Genomic DNA, 24,503 nt, shown 5'->3' on the forward strand with positions numbered 1-24,503 from the left:
AGGTGTATTATAAAAGTTTTAGATTGACAAAAATACATAAAAAGAAAAAATATAGTATTATAGTCGGTATAAGTAAGTAGCCTTTATGTCCATTCTTGTGTCAAAAAAAAAAAACAAAATTAAACTAAACTTTATTGAAGTAGACTTTTACGAGCACTTTTGAAACGTCTTTGTACAAACTATATCAAGTGAAGCTACCACCGGTTGATGTAGATTCTACCGAGAAGGACTGGAATGTAAGTCAGCAGTTACTCTTTTTCGTCAATTAAAATGAAAAGGTAACAGACAGACAGAGTTACTTTTGTATTTATCAAATAGGTACTTACATATATATTAGGAATATTTTCTACGTTATAAATAGTAGGTAATAATAGATTAAATATTATTAGTATTTTAGCATTACCAGCATGTAAATTTCCCACTGCTGGGCTAAAGGCCTCCTCTCCCTTTGAGGTGAAGGTTTGGAGCATATTCCAACACGCTGCTCCAATGCGGGTTGGCGGAATACACATGTGGCAGAATTTCAAAAAAACATGCAGGTTTCCTCACGATGTTTTCCTTCACCGCCGAGCACGAGATGAATTATAAACACAAATTAAGCACATGAATTTTCAGTGGTGCCTGCCTGGGTTTGAACCCGAAATCATCGGTTAAGATGCACGCGTTCTAACCACTGGGCCATCTCTGCTTGTGTGTGGATATTTGTGTAAGGTAGCAACTGTATCGGAACGACGCTTTCACACCGAACACAGTGCGGAAAGTTTGCCTGCGTTTGAACTGCACCATTGTACGACATACTAGTATGGACGTGTCTTTAATCTTTGTTTTTTTTTTTTTTAAATCGTTGTTACGCAAAATAAATTTAATGTAAAACAGTAATCTTTTATATTAGTAGCGTAAGCCGATTTTTGTCCCAGTGATTATGGGACGATAGCTGCACATTAAGAATCGGTTATGGTCTCATTTTAAAATGCTCCAGCGATAGATTTGCAGATTTTAAGAGTATTCTTGTTTACAATTTACGAAATTGTTACAATTTTACAAAGTATTACGTTTTGAGAGCGGAAAAAGGTACTGGCCGGTTGGAGAGCGGTGCTACGTCTGTATATGAAAAAAAAATGAATGAAATTTAAAATTATAATAAATCATTTCAAAAAGGTTTCATCACTTTGACACCAAATATAGATGAGTGACTTGCTGTTTACAATGAAATGAAATAAAAAATAAAACTTGTCATAGGCTTCGAAATTCCTCATTTTTTTTTTTAATAAATGTGAAGTTTCGCGGATGAATACCCACTAGTGTTTGTGTCATAATTCAAGAAGCCAGTTAACTTCCCACCTCCTGAGGAAAAGGCTTGGTATGTTCCACCATGCTACTTTAATGAAGATTATTGTAAGGTTGACTCTAACTGACTGACGACTCACTTGTTATTCTTGTGAAGATAAAAACAACAACATTTTTAAGAAATATACTTACTTGGTATCAGATAGCGGACATGTGGAAGTATTCATAGACAATATTACTGTACTATTATTAAACCGAATGGAAGAGAAGAACACACTGTTTTAAAAACCAAACTTTACTTTAATTTGTTCTGTAAAGTACTTCTTTTTTTTTATTCGTTACCACAGTTTACATAGCATATTTAAGGTTGGGTCTCTCTAGTGAGCATGATTCATACTCGTGTCAGAGGGACCCACTCTTCCATAACATGTTGTGTTATATAAGCAACCAAAGAATAAACAAACTTTTAATTAATATAAAAAAAAAAACAAAGAAAATAAAGTAAAATAAAAAAAAAAAGATAACTGAACTTAATAATTATTACAAAGTGCAAGTGTTTTTTGTGAGGCAAGTGTGTGCGTGTGTGTGTTTGAGTGTGTTTATGTGTGTGTGTATGAGTGAGTGTATAAATCATTGATGATGTATGTGAATAGTGATTCTTACACATTGAGAACATTCTTCCTGAAGTTAGTATTTGGAAATTTTTGTTCAGTTACAATACTTCCAGGATCTATAATGATCAAAATCAGAATTCATTTTAATTCTGACTTATACGTATTTTATGTAATTTAATGTGAACTGTCCGTATGTCATTTGTTATTGTCTTATCGACGTCTTATATCATTATTTATAAGTACGACAATGACAGTGACCGGAAAACTGCAATACTTTCTATTGCTGTATTCCGGTTTTTTATTAAGTGGGGCGAGTGAGCCAGTGGAATTAGCTTCAAAGAACTTCAGTGCTAACTTCCCGTGGTGAGTAGAATGTTGACGTTGGGGACTGTTTACGATACAATATAACTGAGTTATTGTTATCACATCTATAGGTATTTACTGTTACAAAAAGTCTTAATATCAATTATAACAGGTAACTCGTCTGGTGTGTATAATTTATGAGCAAAAACACAAACACTCACACAGATTCAAATGCAAAAAACACACACGTTTGCGTCGATACGAGAATTATCCTTTCATGCCCAATAAACGTTGCATTTAAAATCAATTAAATATTTAAAAAAAAATATTTGTTATTAAATTTAAATACTTCGATTGCAACCTTTTTCCTTGTTTTACGTACATTTTTTAATTTGAATAATGATGTAATAATAGTCGCTTTTATATATACTGTATTCCAACCAGAAGAGGAGAAAAGCCAAAAAAACAATATTAGCCAGCAAATTGACGCAACATCACTGGTCGAGAGCTTGATTGATCTATGATATTCACTATGGATTTACGAAATAATGGCGTTTTGAATGTCGACGAAACTGTTGTCGGAATTTTGGAAGTAAAATTAAAGTGGAAATAAGTGGTTAGGTGTAATAGTGTTGTATCATAAATGAAGATATATTAATCACAATCTCTTAATATAGCACAATATAGCTGAGTTATTAGCGAATCGCATTAAATACGTAAATCTAAGGTTTGTTTATATTTTTTCCTAGTTCCATTGGAATATGCTATAAGATATTGCGTATCTTCACTTCAAACTGGATGTTAGTGTGCGTTATCTAATAAATAACACACTTAAGATCGCTTAACATTGTCTACGTAGACATATCGACTATGGTCGGTATTATATCGATAAAATAATTAATATCATTTCTTAGTGCACATTTTATAGTCGGCTAGCATAACATACATATATAATCGTATTTAACTAACGTGACTGTATTTTTAGATATTGAAAAAGAGTAACTACTGAGTTTCTTGTCGGTTCTTCTCGGTCGAATGTACATTCCGAACCGGTGGTAGCTTTACTTTAAATAGTTTGTTAAATGACGATTCAAAAGTGCTCGTAAAAGCCTACTTGAATAAAGTATATTTTGATTTTGATTTGCTAAGTCGTCTTCATATATCCAGTTGTATGTCGCCAGTTCTCGTATATTTAACAATATGATTTTGAGACAATAATTAATTTTAATTAATTATACCAATTCGAATTGAATATTCATAGTTAAGCCAAGACAATCGGATCGGCTAGTAGCTTATAAATATGGCGCCATTCCCGGTCATATATGTTAAATTTGGAATGGCAGATTTTCTTACGACTCATTTCAAATTACACACACACACACACACACACACACACACACACACACACACACTGGCTTGTACGGCTTGAACTAGCAATCATAAGTTAATAATGGGAAGGTTTTAGAGTATAATCAACTAGACTAAACGCTTGATACACGTGGCAGATACCATTCACCACGTGCAGGTTTCCTCACAATGTTTTCCTTAACCACGAGATGAGTAAGTGCAAATTAAAAACATGCATTTAGTAATTATTGCGCCGGGCTTAAACTCAGAATCATCGGTTAAGATTTCCGTCTTGTAACCACTGGGTTGATACTGCTCTAACAATTCTTGTTATATATGATATATTGATTTAAAACATATATGAAAGTGAAGTGACGACCTCCGTGGTCGAGTAGTGTTTACACGGGTTCGATTTCCGGCCGAGTCGTTTTAGAAAAAGTTCATTAGTTTTCTATGTGGTCTTGGGGCTGGGTGTTTGTGGTACCGTTGTTACTTCTGATTTTCCATAACACAAGTGCTTTAGCTACAATAATTATTTATTATATATTAAAGTCTTATCCATATTAAAACATCGCACACAAAGCGTTGTACAGCTCCGTGTATGCAAGTTATGTATTTATTTATTTATATATTTACTTTTCATCGGTGACAGCCATTTTGCTTATCACGAGATGAGATGTATGTTTGTTTATGAAAGCTAGATGTTTGATTGTGAACGTTGATTATAAATTATACCAGAAACTATTCACAATAGCTTTTGTACGTTACTCCGCTTGTTAAAATATTGATATTAGAATGTCATAGTTCTACATATAGTTTTATAGATGACTTATTTTAGCACGTGTGACTACTGCATGAATTTCTACCCTTAATAATGTATGCTACTATATTCCGATCAGCAGCTTTCGATATAATTTTAAATATTAGTTGGAATTAATATTTCTTAATATATAAATTTTAAAAGTTAAGGTTACAAACTCTCCAAATAAAACTGTTGACAAATATTTTTAAGTACATAAGATTATTAGTACTTTTTATTCTTAGAATATTGTTTTCTAGACAAACGGAATATTTAGAAGCTACTTTTATAAAGTAGGTGAGGTACCGACCACCTGATGGTAAGTAGTCACCACCGCCCATAGTCATAGGCGATCACCTTACATCACCTATTCGACGACAAACTTGGGTACTAAGATGTTATATCTATTGTGCTTATAGTAACTGACTTACCGGAACTCAATAATAATAATTAATAGTGTTCTTTGGGAGAATATCTGATACACAGTTACCCAGACGGGCCTGCACAAAGCCCAACAATTAAACTTAGACTTGCGTGATTGTTAAACAAATAAATAATAAAAGAAAATAAATTCAAATAACAATATTGTATTAAAACTTAAGACTCAAAAACTCAGAAAGTAATATTGTATATTGACTACAGTAACAATAATAGTTATTATATCAACGGAATAAGCGTCAAAACAGCGTATCACCTTAAATCGGCTTTTAACGTTTTACAATCAATACAAATTTTTTTTAAGAATAAATGTATTGATAACGTTTTCTTAACAAACATTATCTCTATTGTTTCGAAACCTTTTAAACTCTTAAATATCACCAATGGATACAAATGTATTAAATAAGAAATTACTAATAAATTATTGTTTTAATAATGTACAATAAACTAAATAATATCCTTTGTTGCACAGTTAACCTATTGTTAGTTTAGACCCTATATTTAACAGTTATCTTAACTATTAGTATAGATTTAAACTGTACTAATCCCTATGTTCGGTGATCACATTTTTCCTAATCCCGCCATTTTTCTGTTCCCCTTCATTAGTCAAAGGAAAAAAAGATGCCAATAAAAATTGCCGCCCCTAAAGGAGACAATCACTAATTACACGGACGTAAGCTATACAAATCGCGAAAAATGTTTACTAATTTTTGAAAAAAAAAAAAGCGAAAACTTTCATTCGGGGTGAGGGTTCTGTAGAAAAATTTAATTATATACAAATATTTTATTTGATAGACAGAGTAGAGTAGAGACTGTAATTCGTGTCTTTGGATTATTTTGATAATAATATTTAATAGTAGTTGACGCCCACAGCTTCGCTCGCGTTTTAGGGGTTGGTTAAAAAAATTGCCTATGTCCTTCCTTGGAGTTCAAGTTTACTTTTTATTAAATTCCATAAATTTCACTTCATTTGTTTAGCAGTAGTAGTTAGTAGTAAAATTGCGACAGACAGACATACAGACAGACAGAGTTACTTTCACATTTATAATATTATATATATTATAGTATAGATAAATATATATTGTCTGTCAGTTCAAAGATGGAACAGCTATGCTATGGAATGGTAGTTGTAGTCTTTTAGGCTTCATTGATGCGGCATATTAAAAATATATTTGAGATTGAGTGAGTCTACGCTATCAGAAGTTTTCAAACATTCAACGGAAATACAAGTCAAATAAATTTATTTCATAATTAAGACACGGAACCCAAAAAAAGGCGGAAAAAAGTCTCACTCGCCAAACGAACTTATTTATCCCGACGGATTTAATAAGGATTTCTCAAGCCCAGGTTTCAACGACGAATTTAATTTTTTTTTTCCTTCGTCTTAATCTAGGTGATACGTTTTCCTCCTAAATTAAATTACCACGTGACAAATACATGGCGTTCGAAAATTAAAAATTATAATTAAAACGGATGCACCGTGGACAATAGGAATCAAATTGCATTTTTTAATTTATAAATATATTATATACCTAATGTTAAAAGGTTCGACTTGCAAGTTTACACTTAAAATCGCTTGTTTTAACTGACTGATCAACTCATGACCTAAATTACTATATCAAGAAAGTAGAAATTTGTAACATAAGCTTCTTTTATGACGAGATCATCCGCTAGGAAAGGATTTTTCGAAAATTCAAGTATACTTTATATAAATTATAGACTGGAGTCAGTATTAGTGTAAAACATTCCTTATATTGCCAAAAAACAGTTGCCAATACTACCATGAGATCTAAGACCAAAATCTCAAATGGAACCTTATATTTTTTTATATATTGCAAATAAACTCCCGATGATAAGTTGTCATCATCTGCCCATAGACATTGACGCTATCAGAAATAATAACCATTCCTACCATCGCCAATGCACCACCAACCTTGGGAACTAAGATGTTATGTCCCCTGTAGCTGTTACACAGACTCAACAATACAATACCAATTGCTGTTTGGCGGTAGAATATTTGATGAGTGGATTTATTGGCCATTAAATCATACTGTCCTTGTCACACTAAAGCGAAGCAACAGTGATAGCAGATTTCGCGGAAAATTAAAAAGTGTTTAAGAATAAGAATGCATAAATTGTTCTTTGTTTCTATAATTTCTATAATTACACTGACTCACTATTCCGTGGAACTTGTTAAGTTTCACTGGAAAGTACGTTCTAATGTTTATTCTACGGATAATAGTTGTATTTTTGTGATAGTTTTTTTTAAGTGTATTTATCAGTACCTATTTATTAAATACTGATAAATACACTTAAAAAAACTGTATTTATCAGTATTTAATGACATTTACCGAATTAATGTGCTCCATTGTGTTTGTAAAGATAGAAGGAAAATATCGTGAGGTATCCTGCACGTTGTGGATCTGCCAAGTGTATTTAACTCGCATTGCGTGGTAGAGTAAGCTCTAAATCATCTCCTCAAAATGGAGAGGAGCTCTTTGCCCAGCAGTGGAACATTAACAGGCAGTTAACTTCCTGTTTATTTATTAGCGCCTTGGTGGTAAAATCTGTATTCCGAAACAGCATACGAAATGACGCTCACTTATCCCTTCTCCATCCCTTTCTTTATGCGTGCGAGGAAGATACTTTATATATTTCGTTCCTATATATTATTTTAATAATAAGAATCATATGTGAACAATAAGGGCCTATACAGCGTCTAGATTGAAGAACAAACATATGAAAAATAGAATAATAAAATTCCGACTGGGAACTTTGAAATTCTTGGCTTCAATGTGCATTATATATATATAAAACTCCCTCTTGAATCAATTTTTTTATTGATGAAAACTGCGTTAAAATCCTGCGTTAAATTTTTCTTCTTCTTCAAGGGTTCTTCACGGTAGAATCTACATTCCAAGCCTGAGGTAGCTTCACTTAATATAAAAAAATTACGATTCAAAAGTGCTTGTAAAAGTCTAATTGAATAAAGAATATTTTTGATTTATGATTTTGACTAAGCTAATGCAATTAAAAAAATTCAAATAAATATTAAAAAAAAAAATTGTTATTCAGTGAAAACATAGGGTAACAAATGCAAAACTTCGTAAGTAAAACGCAAGATCGATTGTACCTGTGATTACGGGACCTCAGATCGTTAATACATAATACTAAGCCTCAGATCAGCACATCTCCTCGTCTCCTTATCCAATGTTAAATATTTAATCCCCTCCATAAGACACTATTGCGGATTAAATAAAAAAAAATATATATATAAGAATTTTAAACAAACGACTCACAGCTCCCTCGAACGCCAAATATTAAATTACTCAATATTTCATACCGATACTAATTTCGCTATCTTAACCCTTTGCCGGCCGCGGAACGACAGAAAATATTGCCGAAAAAAAAATACACCGTAAGAAAAAACGTCCCAAGCTTAATTGACATTCTTTATGAACGTCAGTCTTGACTCGGGGATATTTTTTAATTAGATATATTTTATGGGCTTTTTTTCGAAGGGGCACGAATAAAGGGTTAACATTTGTTTGAGCGGGGGGGTCAATATTAGCTTTCTTGGTAATCAGGCGGGAAAAAATGGTCGATTAGGCCCCCAGAAGACGTAAATTTAGGATCATTGGTGGAGGCTACGTGCTAGGTGCGACAGCCCTTGTGACTTTCTCGAGAAATGGTGTGGGGTATTTCGGGCCGCGATTAAAAGATATTTTTAATGCAAATGCGCGGGGTTGGGTTTAACACGATCTGATTAGTGTTTTCTTTTAGCAAATATATCGTTATTTTTAGTGTTATTTATTTTTGTCATATTTTTTGCGGAATTAATTACGGTTACGTTGACAATTTCATTTATTATTTATAAGATTTTTAATAACGAATTAAGAATACACATTGTGTTTAAATGTTGATAAACTTGCGTTTCTTTTTTACATTATGTATGTGTTTGTAACTTTATTAATTATATTTTATTAACATATCTTTGTGATTTAATTGATGGAAAATTTTATTTAGAATTGTATAATCCCATTATTTCTTCAACTATCTAAATAACAAAACTAATCAAAAGATAAGGTGTTTTTTTTGGTAAGTGGTCACCACTGTGTGGCGATAACTAAGTTGTTACGTCCTTGTGCCTATAGTTACTTACTCACAATTTAAACCGGAACTCAACAATACAAAGAATTACTACTTAGCAGTAGAATATAAGGTGATTGGGTGGTACCTACCCAAAGGAGCCTACCACCAAGTAAATGACAGATGATACTTTTCCTGCTATCAGCGTGCTAATCTAACTTAGCCTAAACTAACATATTTTGTTAGCAACAGACGCAGATTGCACCTTTTCTGATTTCTTGATGTAAATCACTGTCCTAAAAAAGACTTACTTTACGAAAATGATATAAATTCACAAATTTTTCTTCGATCCTTGTATTGTATGTTCTTTGTATTTTTCCGAACATACGTAAGTATTCCAATTATAGACAGGATACGTACCTTTAATTAAATCAATATTTAAATATATTTAAAGCGTTTTACCAATCAGACCAGCTAGCCAGCCAGATCTCACGAATACCAAAAGACCAATATCACCAAAGGAGACAAAACAAAGACACATTCCGAGTCAATGAATCATCGTAGAGTCCAACTCTATCATTATTAGCATACAAGCGTCCCGCCCCTGGTTCGCACGGGTGCAATTTATTAATAACGAAAAGTATATTAAATTAATATAATTTATAGCATATAGCTCTCTATTATAGTGCACAAGTGTGTGTCTGTGTGTGGGAGAATAACTCCAGACTCACAGCTGTTACTGTGCATTTTTTGATAGAAAAAATCCAATAAATTTTCCACGGGTTAGCTGGGTTTTCAACCCAGAACCTCGATATCTGCGGCCTTATAATTAGCCACTAGACCAACGAGGCAGTTAGTTAATTAGGGTACAGTAGTTGATAGTCAAAAACCATTTGTAAACCAAGGTCATTGTTATTATAAAATTTCCCTTGACCGTAATAATTTACTTATCAAGTGTAGTTCCAAATTTAAAATATAATTATCAAATGTATTTAGGTACCAAATTTATAATTTATATGACTTTTATTTAACTATATTTAAAGTAAATTGGAAATCACATGAATTTGTTGATATTGAGTCATTCGGTTTTAACTAATGACAACAGCGGAATTTATTTTGATAAATTACGGTATTGGCGGCCATTGTTAACGGAAACTCGCAATTCGTGGGATATATAGATAAAATAAAAATCAAAATATACTTTATTAAAGTAGGCTTTTACAAGCACTTTTGAATCATCATTTAACAAACTATAATAAGTGAAGCTACAACCGTTTCGGAATTGAGCTTCTACCGAGAAGAACCGGCTAGAACAGAGAGCGGAACCATTTGTGCTAATATAGGCATTATCTTCTGACAGGACTAGAGATAATTCAAACGCAGGAGACTACATGCTTTTCGATAAACGGGTATACTGCTTAATCGCTTAAGGATGTTACTGAAAATCTCTTAACAAAAAAACACTATAATCATTTACGAGACAAATGCCACATAACAGTCATCATCTTCATATATTTATATTTACGTTTTTGTAAATAAATAGTTGTACCATGATGGCTCAGCGGCTAGGAGACGTGAATTTAAACCAGTGCTTCTGAGCTCAATTCCGATGCAAGTACGATTGAATTAATGTGCTTAATTTATCTCGTGCTCTCAAGGAAAACCTCGTAAGGAATCCTACACGTGCCCACATTGGAGTAATTAGTGTAAACTTTAAAACCATATCCTCGAAAGGTAGAGGAAACTATCATTTTACTCAATATATTTCTACACAAAGGCTAGGGCAACACATCTGCGAGATACAATTATCGATAAACAAATATTTCGGTTGTACCTGGGATAACGTTTTAATTATGAGTCATAGAATCACATTACCAGATACGTAGAAGTCAAATAACAAAAACGGAATGCATATCAGGTTATAAGTTTCATGGAAAATTATGTTTACTTAGAAAGACTTGCAATAAGCCCTACAATCTACCCAAGACTAAATATAAGGCGAATCTGTACATTTTTAACACTCATAGACTTCGGCAACTGCGTGTGGTTGCATGTGTGTTGCCGGCCTGGTTTTTTTGAAGGGTCCCAAGTCGTATCAGTTCGGAAAATCCGCCGGCGGAAGCTGATTGTACAGAATGGCGGATTTCGGACATCTAAGTGGTACGGATGAAACTCGAAAAGAATTCATTTTCAAATCTTTATTTACAAAAATGCATTAATAGTAGTCGATTTATCAACTAATAAATAATTATTAGGTGGTGAACTGTCAGATCAGACTTTGAAATCGGCAGAAGTCTGCTGAGTTTCATTGAAAGTTTCATCGAAAACATTACAGGTAGGATAACAAATATTTGTTATGGCGATAGGTTAGACGACGTATTCGTAACGACGTAACGCCACCAATGAACAAGTTAGCACAAATTCGACAATAAAAAAAAAAAATTAAATAAAACGTGATATTGAAATACATTAGTTTAAATCTTTTATACCAATAATGTGACGAATTCAGCTTTAAAAACGCCATGGTTTATCTATCCTGACATTTTGGGCAATTCGTCACCACTCCCAGCACAAAATTTTAGGGTTTTTAAAGATAAATAGGAAAGTTAGTAATTCCCTATAATGAGTCACTTTTTAAAAAAAAAAGTCTAATGTATACCATTCATTTAAAATTCAATTATAAATTTAGTTTTTCATTTATCCGGAAAATCGACCCGTGTGTTTTGATTAGTCATTTACACGAAAGTCAGGCTCACTCATTCGTGTGAATGACTTTTGGGTCATTGATTCAGTGACGTATAAGATCCCGTTGTTTAAAGTATGTCACAGTGTCATATCAAACCAGTTACTGTAGGACGTTTGAATAGAATATATATTTATTATATGTTATTATAGATCGATTCCTCACCATTCCATCCACCAATCACTCATTTTATAGAAATGAACATTTCCCAAAAGGTATAGAACGATCAAGTAGAAAGTATCTTTTACTGAGCGTCACTTAACTACAATACAATATTTATATAGCATTTAGTTATAATAAAAAACATTGATAACACTTAGTGTGCTTTAATTCAACCGGTAGTTTTAATTTGTTATAATCTTGTGGAAAAAAAGATCAAAAGTCAAAAATTTAAAATATATGAAGTACGATGAAGAAACAAAATCGAATAGAAAAAGAACAGCGAACGCCAATTCCCGATAATGTGTTTAGTTACTAACAATTTGTTAATACGTCAGTAATTAAATAATAAAAATGACGGTACTTTTGACGTATTAACAAAAAAAAAGGTTTGTTTCGGAAATTTCAGTTGATTGTACTACCGGGAATTTCAATAAAAGCAAAAATCTGAGCGCTCCATTATTGTGTCGGTTTATCTAAGATTCCTAATTATTTATAAGCTGTACTGCTCACAGACACAGAAGTACTATTACTATATTAGTAAATGGCGGACTACGTCCTCCTCTTTCGAGGATTGGAACTTAGTCAAAAACTCCAATATGTGGATACACACATCACGTATCATCACAAATAAAAATCCAGTGGTATCTCCTAGGCTTTGATCTCTGATATCTTGGGCATGATGAGGCTCTCATCATGCCCAAGATATAAAGGTCCTTGGACTACATTACATACATTGATTTAAAAAAAGAAAATTTTCAAATTATTTCGAATAATATGATAATGTTAATTGTATGTGATTTCGTTTAACGAGCGCAAATGGATTATTTTAACTTAAAATTTTGCACAATATTAACAGTGTTATTTTAAAAGCGGATCCGACCAGTTTTGGGTTCAACAAACCAGTCTTTGACCTATTGCACAAGGTTGGGAAACCCTTGAAACTTGTTCTTGAAGATCAGCTGTAAAAAAATATTTGGGAAAGCCTACTTGATATTTTGACTTTGATAACTAGCGAATTGATACTTTTTCAAGTATTACACATAATGTGAACTACGGTTTCAATAAGTTATAACATGTGAAATTTGGAAGAACATTGAATGATCTTAAATTTATCCGTAACAAAAACGAATCATTCCAAGCTTTAAAAACTATACGGTCTCTCTTGTAAACGTTGTTTAAAGAATGTTTAGTTAAACACTTAAATGTCTCTTTCTCTCACATCCATTTGGAACTCAAAAAAGGAGACACAACATATACTAACCAATATTTATAATGAAAGGTGTCAATGTTTATCACAGAATTATGAATGCATTACCTAAGGAGAGTTGGGATATTGTAATTATAAAACTAAGAACTGTAATTACTCATAGGAAGAATTGTATATACGAAAATCAACTATCAATACCAACTCAATTAACTTTTTAGGCAAAAAAATGAAGAAGTTGGCAAAGTTGTATTTTCGCAAATTTATTGGTGACAATGCTTTGCAAATTTTACCTAGAAGCATTATGACGAAATGACCTCAAAATATAAATATATACATACACAGACATATTGTCCGTACCTTGTGATTCTTTTTTTTAATTTGTATTTTTTTGTGAACCTGCATTTTTTTTACTTCCTGCCAGAGTCGCAATTTAAGTTAAGAATTTTTTTGATAGTTACATAGTTTTATATGCAATATAAATGTCTATTTGCAAAGGAGAATTAGATAATAAACATTTCCTAGAAACAGCTGACTATGTGATGGTTTAAACATACTAAAAGAAAAGAGAGTTAATAAAAAAGGCCACAGCAAATCATTTGTAGGATTGCTTTCTTTTTACATGTTCTATAGATTTATGTCATCGCTGGAATTTATTACTCACCTAGAAACAATTGTGGTTACCTTTTGTTGGTAACATTAAGTTACAGAAATGTGATTTTTATTGTTTAACGTGTAAGGTCTAAATTATATAAATAATATTGTAAAACCTAAATTTCTTTGGGTTGAGTCATGCGCTATGATATTTTATTCTATGAATCATAACACTTTCTAATATACTTTGAACCGTTATATATTTCCTAATAAGGATGTAATTATTTTATGACTTATTATATAATTACCACGCAATATATTTTTTAAACCTTCAGCGAAATTGAAATGAATTAGGTCACATATCCTATTTTTTATATGGTATCGATAGGTGGACGAGCAAATTTGCACATTATGGTAAGTGGTCATCAACGCCCACAGACAATGGCTCTGTAAGGAATATTAACCATTCCTTACATCACCAATGCGCCACCAACCTTAGGAACTAAGATGTTTTGTCCCTTGTGTCTGTAGTTACACTGGCTCACTCACCCTTGAAACCGGAACACAACAATACTGAGTACTGCTGTTTGGCGGTAGAATATCTGATGAGTGGGTGATCCTACCCAGACGGGCATGCACAAAGCCCTACCACCAATAAATACAGTCCTATTCTATAAGACCAAGTTTAAATCGCTGAACATGATCGTTAAATATCAGAAAGTGGTAAACCACAATTACTCTTAAATCGTAACGTTTAATGGACGTACATTGACAAATAAGTGAAACACTGTTTCAAATAACTAAAATATAATCATCATTGTACATGAAAAACGGTAAAAAAAAAAAAGATATATATATATATATATATCCCGCTGAGTTTCTTTCGCCGGTTCTTCTCAGGTCCGAGGTGCTAAATTCCGAACCGGTGGTAGATTTTTGACAATCAATAAGCAAGTGTAAACACTTCTATATTGAATAAAGATTTTTGACTTTGACTTTGACACCGTAATACAGTCTTACCGTCCAGAAGTGAAAATGTCTATCTGGCTTTATAATATCTATGTAATAACAAGTATTAATCACCAACAACATTAATTACTTTAAATGAATAATAATTAATTACAAATTTTCTATGACTCACAAATTATGTCTGAGGCAGCCAAGCTTCGCGCCAAAAAGTAAAACCAAGACACAACACTGTCACAATGACAGGCGATCGCGCGTTCTTTTTTTTTAATAAGTAACGCTACAAGGTATTAATGCATTAGGCGGTAAGAACATAATATAATTGTTCAAGTTATTCAGTAGATAAGTTTGTCTATTTAAGAAATCTTTTATGTCAACATTTATTTATTTTAATGTTATTAAAAGCAAATATGAAGAGGTTCTACAAAATCTCTATCAGTTTTGCTGTCGTATTGAACGAAAGTGTTAATTACGTGTTAATTATTCAACCGATCATCAAGAAATTTGATGAGATGATGATTTGAACACTGGTCCCCACGCAAAAACTAGTGCGCTATGAATTAAACTATCCGTCGATATTCTTTTGAGATAATTGCTTTTCATAATCATAGATATGGATTTACTATGAATACTTCAAAATTGTCTGATGTTATATTTCTACATATAATTCTGTACATAAATAATCGATCTGATATTGACACGCTTTAAATTACGCATCGTATGCAATTCTTCTATCCGTAAGTAAAACGATTTTGCAACTGGACGTTAACTTTAAGCAACCTCATTAGATTTTTATATTATTTCATCATATATTTTATAACCGTCTTAGACTTGTTTTTTTTTTAGCATTAGCAGCCTGTAAATTTCCCACTGCTGGGATAAAGGCCTCCTCTCCTTTGAGGAGAAGGTTTGGAGCATATTCCACCACGCTGCTCCAATGCGGGTTGGTGGAATACACATGTGGCAGAATTTCGTTGAAATTAGACACATGCAGGTTTCCTCACGATGTCTTCCTTCACCGCCGAGCACGAGATGAATTATAAACACAAATTAAGCACATGAAAATTCAGTGGTGCTTGCCTGGGTTTGAACCCGAAATTATCGGTTAAGATGCACGCGTTCTAACCACTGGGCCATCTCGACTCTCGAACTTCTTAAACTTGTTACGTTACGTTAAAAATGATGATATATTATATTTTTATTATTTATTTTATCTTAAAATACATTATAAATTCGAATTAACGATAAAAGAAGCAATTAATATTATGAAATTATTATTACATTATAGTACCTGTATGCAAACTAAAACTAAAAAGACAAAAAATCTTCCATGGAATCTTCTACCGTTACTTATTTGCTTGTATAATTTTACTTTAAAACAATCCAATTATATAAAACAGTATAAATCAGAAATGCGTTTAGTCATATCCGTATTTTAATTTAAGTCAAAGTCAAAAATCTACCGCCGGTTCGAAATCAGTTCGGTTTTTAAGTTCCTCGGCCGTAAAACATATTATGTTACTTTACCAAGTGATCTACCGATCTTTGCGCAAGCCTATCTGGGTAGAGAGGTACCATCACATATTCTACCGAAAAACAGCAATACTAAGTGCCGTTGTGTGCTTGATTAAAGGATGAGTTGACGACCTCCGTGGTCGAGTAGTGTGTACACCGGTTTTCATGGGTACGCCACTCCGAGGTCCCGGGTTCGATTCCCGGCCGAGTCGATGTAGAAAAAATCATTAGTTTTCTATGTTGTCTTGGGTCTGGGTGTTTTTGGTACCGTCGTTACTTCTGATTTCCATAACACAAGTGCTTTAGCTACTTACATTGGGATCAGAGTAATGTATGTGATGTTGTCCAATATTTATATTTATATTTATAAGTTTTGCAAATATAGGTAAGCATATCATATAAACATATAAATAACATAGTAATCAATTATAAATACATATATTACTAACTAAGGAAATGGCACACTCATTGTTTGTAATAAATTACAACAATCTTTTCCTTCTAACACGTTTTGTAATAAATACTAATTATAATTGCTAATTAGCAGATTCTATTAAATTCTTTCGAAGCACGTATTGTTATTATACTGATTAATAGAGAAATGAGATTCTGGTCTTCATTTCCTGGTCCATATTGGATTTAATCAGGTCACCGTAGTGTGTAAAGGGTGTAAGTATTCAACTACTGGTTCGAGGTTTCTTCCCTTCTTAACTCGGTGGAAAGACTTTGTTTCCGATCTGGATATGTACCACCTACACATTAAATATTCTACCACCTAACACCAATATTTAGTATTTATGTGTTCCGGTTTGTTACGTGAATGGGCCAGTGTAACTACAAGGAAAATAAAATCTTAGTTCCCAAAGTTGTCGATGTATTGGCGATGTAAGGAATGACTAATATTTTTTGCAGCGCCAATCTCTATGGCTTACCATCAAGTCCAAGTCCGAATATCTATTACGTATGTACAAAAATAAGTTGGAGCTTATTCAACCACTCTGTTCCAATATGAAGATGCATATGTGGCACAATTTCGTCTAACACATGAATGTACTTACGACGTTTTGCTTTATCACCGAGAGTTGAATTGAATTAAATGGATATTCAGTGTAACTTGCGCGATCCCTCAATCTTCAGTTAAGATTCAAACGTTTGAACTAATGGGTTGTCGGAATTTAAAAGTACAGGTTGCCTACCTGATGTTAATCCTTCTTGGGAGTGCTTTTGCTCGTGGGTTATTTCACTGCGCCGAAATAAGTGATTGAGGTGTTTACCTGCTCGATGGATGTATTAACAAATCCATTTTTACCGGCTTTCACGACACCGACGAGATAGGTTCCTTATCTACTCAGTCGGTAATAGCTTCCAAGAATATGTCCTGGATGACAATGAATAGTTTGCCATTGCTAGAATCACTAATGAATGTGAGTTTGTTGTGAAAGAGAGAGAAGATGTCTTCTTAGTCTAGAATGACTTCATATATATATATATATATCACCATAAGATTACAAACATCGTTAGATTACAATCTATCTCGTCAGATTGTAAAATATTGTGAACCGTGTCCCCTGATTGGCCGGTCTTATTGTAAGAGAGAATAATGCGTTAAATTGCAATCATATTTCACAGTTCAAAATATTTCGACTGATTACAATTTGTCTCGTCAGATTGTAATCTAACGATTTTCGTAATCTTACGGTGACATATACAAACCTTAGATTTATTGATAATACATCACTATTCCAATTAACTACTTAAATTATCTTTAATTTTACTTCCAAAGTTCCAAAAACATGTTCGTCGATGTTCATAGGCCTTAAAATGAGATTAGGCTTAGCCCAGCCGTGGGTTAGAGACGGCTACTTTTACCTAGTGGCTTAGTGTCGTACACGTGTCAATATAGAAATAGATATTTGTAAAACTCTGTATTACATCACTAGGAATCCTGACCACCAATCAAGGATACCATGTATGTGTGCGTGATTGTTTATCATTGAGAATAATGTGTTTCAACTTGTTTAGACAATAATATTCATTTATTAATATACTGAAATAATACTTCGTAATAAATATATTATATGATAGCGATGTTAAATCAAAATATATATGTTAATGTTGATATTTATGTTTTAATTAAGTTATGATATTGTTTTTGAATTTATTCGCTTTCTAGGAAAGGTATGTATTAGCTGCGAGTATGTGAGGCTCGCTTTGGTAGATAATTTCGTAAATATGAATTAATTACTGTAATATATATATTCTCATTTATCGTTTCAGTAAAATATACAAAACTAAATTTTATTTCTCTAGTGCCAGTTATAATGCCAGTGTCTATGAGCAAAGCCAATCACTCGATATCGGGTGCGCCAGTTGCTTCAACTCTCATAACCAGTAAACTAATCAAACATTAATGTCATCAGATTTGAATCAGAATATAATTCAATCAAGCACTTTTAAAAGACGTTTTATAAAATATTTAATGTAATGTTCATTCTACCGAGACGAACTGACAAGACAGTTGTACTTTTCTAATAAATAATAACATACAAATGTACATATATGAAGTGCGATCAAATAATAACAATCATCCATCGTAAAATCAACGAAAGCTCCACGTTTTTCTATGACCTATACGATTTTTAATCGTCACATTTTGATTAATTATTATTATTAATTTAAATCCGTAATTCAAATGAAAATAGTTACTGTACAAATCATGACCGCGTGGAATGGCAAGAATGGCAGCATTTCCCCGTTGAATCGCACTGAACAAAAAATTAACCAGTGGAGGCAACAAGACGAGTTGTAAGACATTGACATTGAAGATTATATGCCAATACGTTGCCAAACATGGCATTTGAAATATGTCCCTATACCTGTAATTATATTATAATTAGCCATTATCATGTAATGTCATGGCAAATTCTATAGATTCAAGCTAATATAAGTTTTATTACAATGTAATAGAGCTCAAAATATTCAAAATCGGAACGTATTTTTTCCTTCTGATTGGTATTCTAACAGAATATTCGCAATAATTAATACATTATTAGGAATGTAGCTTGTATCGCTTTGATATAAAGCTCTGTTTTCCTTGCGTTTTTATGTTGATTGTTGAGCGAAGTTTTAGGTGCATTTTTTATGAAAGTTGCTTTTATATGGTATTTGGAACTACAACGCATGTTTTCGAACCGATTAAAATTTAATTAAAACTGGAATACAATTTTTTATCAAAAAAAATACGTCGTATCAAAAAGTGTCATATTTTAATAAGTTTATCAAACTACTCTATGCAACTGTTACTGATAAAACAAACCTTTATCATCTAAACATAATTTTGTAGATAAAATAAATCGATAATAATTACTAGAATAACTTAAACACTTAAAGATAAAAACATCACTATCAGTTAAAATGGGAATCACAAAACAAAATCAATACAAAAAAAAAATCTAAATAAGCGGTTCTTTAAAAATAGAACGACCACTAAAAACTTCTTGTAATAAAACATGTCTCCTGCATTGTCCATAAATAAAACATTACTTACTTGACAAAGGAGATTCCAAATCCAAGATATAAAAAACACACACACACACTCATACAATACTAATTAAAACAACACTTTTAAATTTTTTAAATTTCGAATCGTATTCAACAAGTTTTCTTTGCAACGAACGGTTCGCAACTGAATGGACTGACCATTTGGCATACATTGACAGCTTAAATAACTTTGATACGGTAATAATAACTATTGCTCGCTTATTATACATCTTAATACAATAGTACAAGGTTCAAAATCAATAAAACTATTATAAAGGAACTCTATCGAAGTAAGCGGTAAGGAAGATTGAGGTCAATGACGTCTTTTCTGTGGTTCTGATAAAACAACTGATTTTGCGGAAGCGAGATGCAATTAAAATTTTAAAAAGAGTGAAAGGGAGAGTTGCTTTTTTTGATTGTCTGTGGTCAGGAACATTTATTATAAATTATTGCTAATTAATTATTTGTAACAGTGTAAGAAAAGCTATCATAGGAATAATATGTTTGTTGAAAAATATAGCCCGTAAGTGTGTTCTGCGTTCACTTGGAATATAATTTGCCCAATAATATGACTCCATAGTGAGTCAGTTATTGTTTCAAAGGGGATATCACTAAATTCCCATACTACACACATCCGTTTAGCAGAACATAATATTCTATACTAATATTATTATAAATGCGTATCTAAGTCTGTCTGTTTGTTGCTCTTTCACGGTCAAACGACTGAACAAAATTTGATAAAATTTGATATGAAGCAAGTTTGTACTACAACAGATATATATAGTGACGTCACGGTTAGCACTATTGTAGTTTTAGATATAATTGTGTTTTTTTTTAAACTTGTACCATTGATCTTTGTGGTGCAAAAAAATGACCTATCATTTACACCTTTAAACTTAGAATTGCCATGAAAAAACTTTTTTTTAATATTAACACTTTCAGAGGCTTACATTGTTTCAGTGAATAAACAAACAATTTAGGTCGATTTTTTATACTTTTATTCTATTACTGTTTTGTTTTTATAAAAACATATTATAAACGTATTATATTTACATAGAACTTGTAAATAATAATTACACTTTACAGTTTACACACAGAGCAATATTAGGATACTTATATATAATATAAAATATCGGATTAATGTAACAATTGCAAGATTTTGTGTTTGTTTGTTTGTAACTTATTTTACGAAACTGCATGAATGGAACTCACCTATATGAGTAGGCTCTGGAAGGTGATACGGAATGTTTCTTTTTGTTTATAGAAAAAAAAATATATTACATGTTTAGCGACACGTAGATCTAATAAATAGTTGTTTCTGCAATAGATAAGGTATTTTTTATTATATACTTATTAAATTTCAATATGTATTTTTAATCTTGAGCTCTATATCATTCTGGGCTTGACGTTTTTGGTTAAAACAGTAGATTTAGGCTGTGGTGGCTTGGGGCTTGGCGGTGGCAATGGTGGGAGAAGATTCGTTGGTTTCTGATATACACTTGCGACGGGTGTATCTGTAATTAATTTCAAATGAATCACATATTTTTTAAATTTGATTGTGTGTTTAAATATTACGCTTGTGTTGCGTGGAATTGAACGTCAAACACACAGTTATAGACGAACAGAATCTTCGATTATCAACATGTTTTATCCACTGGGCCATCTCGACACTTATATACGAGGCAAATATATATTTTTTTTAAAAAAAGTATAATATTTATTTGTCGATTTCGATTTCCTTTTTAATTCTACGCGTAAGAGAGGTACAGTCATACTTTTAGCTATGTACAAAAAAAAATTATCGAAAATTGCTCAACAGAATCTACACACAATAAAGAACAAATATTTAAAAAAATATAACATAAAAAACTTACAATAAGGTTTCTTTGAATTGTTCATATTTATTTCGACAACGTTAAATAATGAAACTGTTATTTTGATTTTACACCAAATAACGCGTCTATACTCGGTTATTTTATCAAATGAAATGACATTTTATACAATGTAAAGTACTTTATAAAGCAAATCACGATGGTTCTGGGAATCACCTCGCTTATAAATAAACGCATTGCACTATACTTATCAGTAAGGGCTTATATACATATATATTGTGGTCTAAAACATTCAATTTTACAATATAATTCTTTAACAAAGCATTTTTTATTGTATTCAATTGTTTTTATGTCATCGCTATGTCATTATATACTCTATATGTACTATATATATAGCACAATGTACTCAAAAACTATCAAATGGATTTTTATACGTATGTATTTCACTAATAGACGGAGTAATTCACGAGTAAGGTTTAGGTGTATTATCATTGTGTATACATTGACTGCAATATAATGAATTGTTGATGGTGTCAGTTTTTATATATATTATGTAGCCCGCTAATATGCCACCTGATTGCAAGTGGTCACCCCCGTCCATAGACATTGACGCTGTAAGAAATAATAACCATTCCTGACATTACACCAATGCGCCACCAACTTTGGGAGCTAAGATGTTATGTCCCTTGTGCCTGCTATACTGTACTACGCTAAGCATTGCCATTTAGCGGTAGAATATCTCTTGAGTGGGTGGCAACAACCCGGACGGGGACCGACCAATAGAAATATGTATTATGATACCGTGCAAAGCCGGGTCTGGTAGTTAGTCTATAGTTCACTTAATGACTTTGTAAAGACAAAGGAATATATATAGAATATTTAAATACACAAAGGTATCCAACACAATGTACAATGCATGTATATGTATTTATCCTGTAGATATATAAATTTCAAACAATGAGACACTTGCGCAATTAAAGTCTAACTCATCATGCAATTATACAGATCTAGTTTTTCCCAAATTAACGTTAATAGCTTCCTGTTTAAATCCCAAAGAGCGAAGCAAAATCAACAGACAAACTGTACTTGTATTAATTAATGGTGTGCCCTTGGTTCGTGTTGTCCACCTGACCACGGTGGACAATTTTAAAAGAGATTAACTTACTGGCAAGCAGATACTTGGTGGAATTCCCTCATTCATAATTTAGGTGAGACGGCAATACACAACTAGAGAGACATGAAGGGCAGGAGTAACGGTTTTACGATCTATTCTCCGAAACTCCAGCAATGTAAACGCTTTAATTCTAGATAACCAAAAATTTCGTAACAAATCGGGTTCTTTTATCTTTTAAGCTATCTATACCGACGAGGCAGTCAAATATCATAAGGTCGTAAGTTATGAGAAACATATTATAAACCTACTGTAAATACAATAAAGTTAAAAATTTAATTAAGCCGCGGAAACAATCCAAAAAAATCTCCACAAGTGTAATTTTTAAATACAAAATAATTCTTTATTTTATACAAATATTTATTTATGGCAAAGATACGAACAGTACTCGAAGTATACAACTATACAAAGTTTGCAGATGATATATCAGTGCAAACTTAAACACATAAGACGACCACACATCACAAAACATGATAAGGTCTGAAGTTAGTCATTGTTTGAAGTCGAAGTTTCGGACTTCACGCTGGACAAGATTATACACAAGTTGGGACAACTTCGCGCCCTTGTTGTATGCCGATGGCTATTGTCATATTAATTTCGTCCACTGGTCAGTACGAGTTACGAGATGATCGGAATTTCACTCGAGTGCGTTCTTAAAGCTGAATTTTGGGAAACTTGCCTAAGTAATTATATGTATGTATATGTATATGAGAGCCGAGATGGCCCAGTGGTTGGAATGCATGTGTTAGATTTTTTTTTTATAAGAGAGAGAGACTTAATACATTATGTCAGGATATTTTAAGATAATTTCTGTTTCGTTATTATTTTATTATATTTTAAGGTTATAAGACAATAAAAGATTATATATGAAACACAAATATTTATTTAGCCATTATAATAGCTGTAGTAATCGTAATTATCAAACTATTTTAAAATAGAACTACCACCGGTTCGGAATGTAGATTCTACCGAGAAGAACCGGCAAGAAACTCAGTAGTTACTCTTTTCCAATATCCAAAAATACAATCATGTTAGTTAAATACAATTATATTAACTTTGTATATTGATAATTGCAAAAGACACAATTCATATATTCATCAATAATTTAACAAGCAATAACAACTATACTATATCACAAAATTATATCGTACCTTAAATATTAGCACCTTGCTAGTCCAGGATCAAAGTGAATAGTAATAAGTCGTAGTCCCAACTGAAGTGTACCGGGCGTCTATCACTTATATAAACCTCACTACGAATCACGTGACTCACAATATTGAATAGAAAAGTCAAAGTACCCTCTTATTTAATATAAATGTTATCAATACAATTAAAATATAACTTAAATTAAAATATTATTACAGATTTGATTAAAACATACAATACATAGTGTAAGCCTTGTTTGTAATTGTCTAATTATTTATTTATTTTACTTAATCTGACACATGCATCTTAACTGATGATTTCGAGTTCAAACCCAGGCAGGCACCACTGAATTTTCATGTGCTTAATTTGTGTTTATAATTCATCTTGTGCTCGGCGGTGAAGGAAAACATTGTGAGGAAACCTTCATGTGTCTAATTTCAACGAAATTCAGCCACATGTGTATTCCACCAACCCGCATTGGAGCAGCGTGGTGGAATATGCTCCAAACCTTCTCCTCAAAAAGAAAGGACGCCTTAGTCCAGCAGTAGGAAATTTACAGTTATTTTCCATAATTTTAATTACGGTGTTAATAAAGTATAATGACATATTTATATATCTATAAATAAGAGGCGTTACATCAATTCATAAAAAACTCCCCTCATAAATTCGTAATGAGGAATAATTTTATGTAACGTTGTTTAAAAACTCTTTTCGTACCAAAGTAATGTAAATTTTATTCAAGCGAACCGATCG

At 32.3% G+C, this 24,503-nt stretch overlaps 1 long non-coding RNA gene across 1 annotated transcript; it reads right to left on the reverse strand.

The window, feature by feature from the left end:
* Positions 1–20,885: 20,885 nt before the first annotated feature.
* LOC125071903 lies at positions 20,886–21,630 on the reverse strand. Its single transcript, XR_007119944.1, has 2 exons — positions 21,476–21,630; positions 20,886–21,115 (listed from the first exon to the last, which is right to left on the reverse strand). It is a non-coding gene; the product is annotated as an uncharacterized LOC125071903 (long non-coding RNA).
* Between the last annotated feature and the right edge of the window lie 2,873 nt (positions 21,631–24,503).

This window comes from Vanessa atalanta, chromosome 20 (genome assembly GCF_905147765.1).
Source record: "Vanessa atalanta chromosome 20, ilVanAtal1.2, whole genome shotgun sequence".
Taxonomy (NCBI): Eukaryota; Metazoa; Arthropoda; class Insecta; order Lepidoptera; family Nymphalidae; genus Vanessa; species Vanessa atalanta.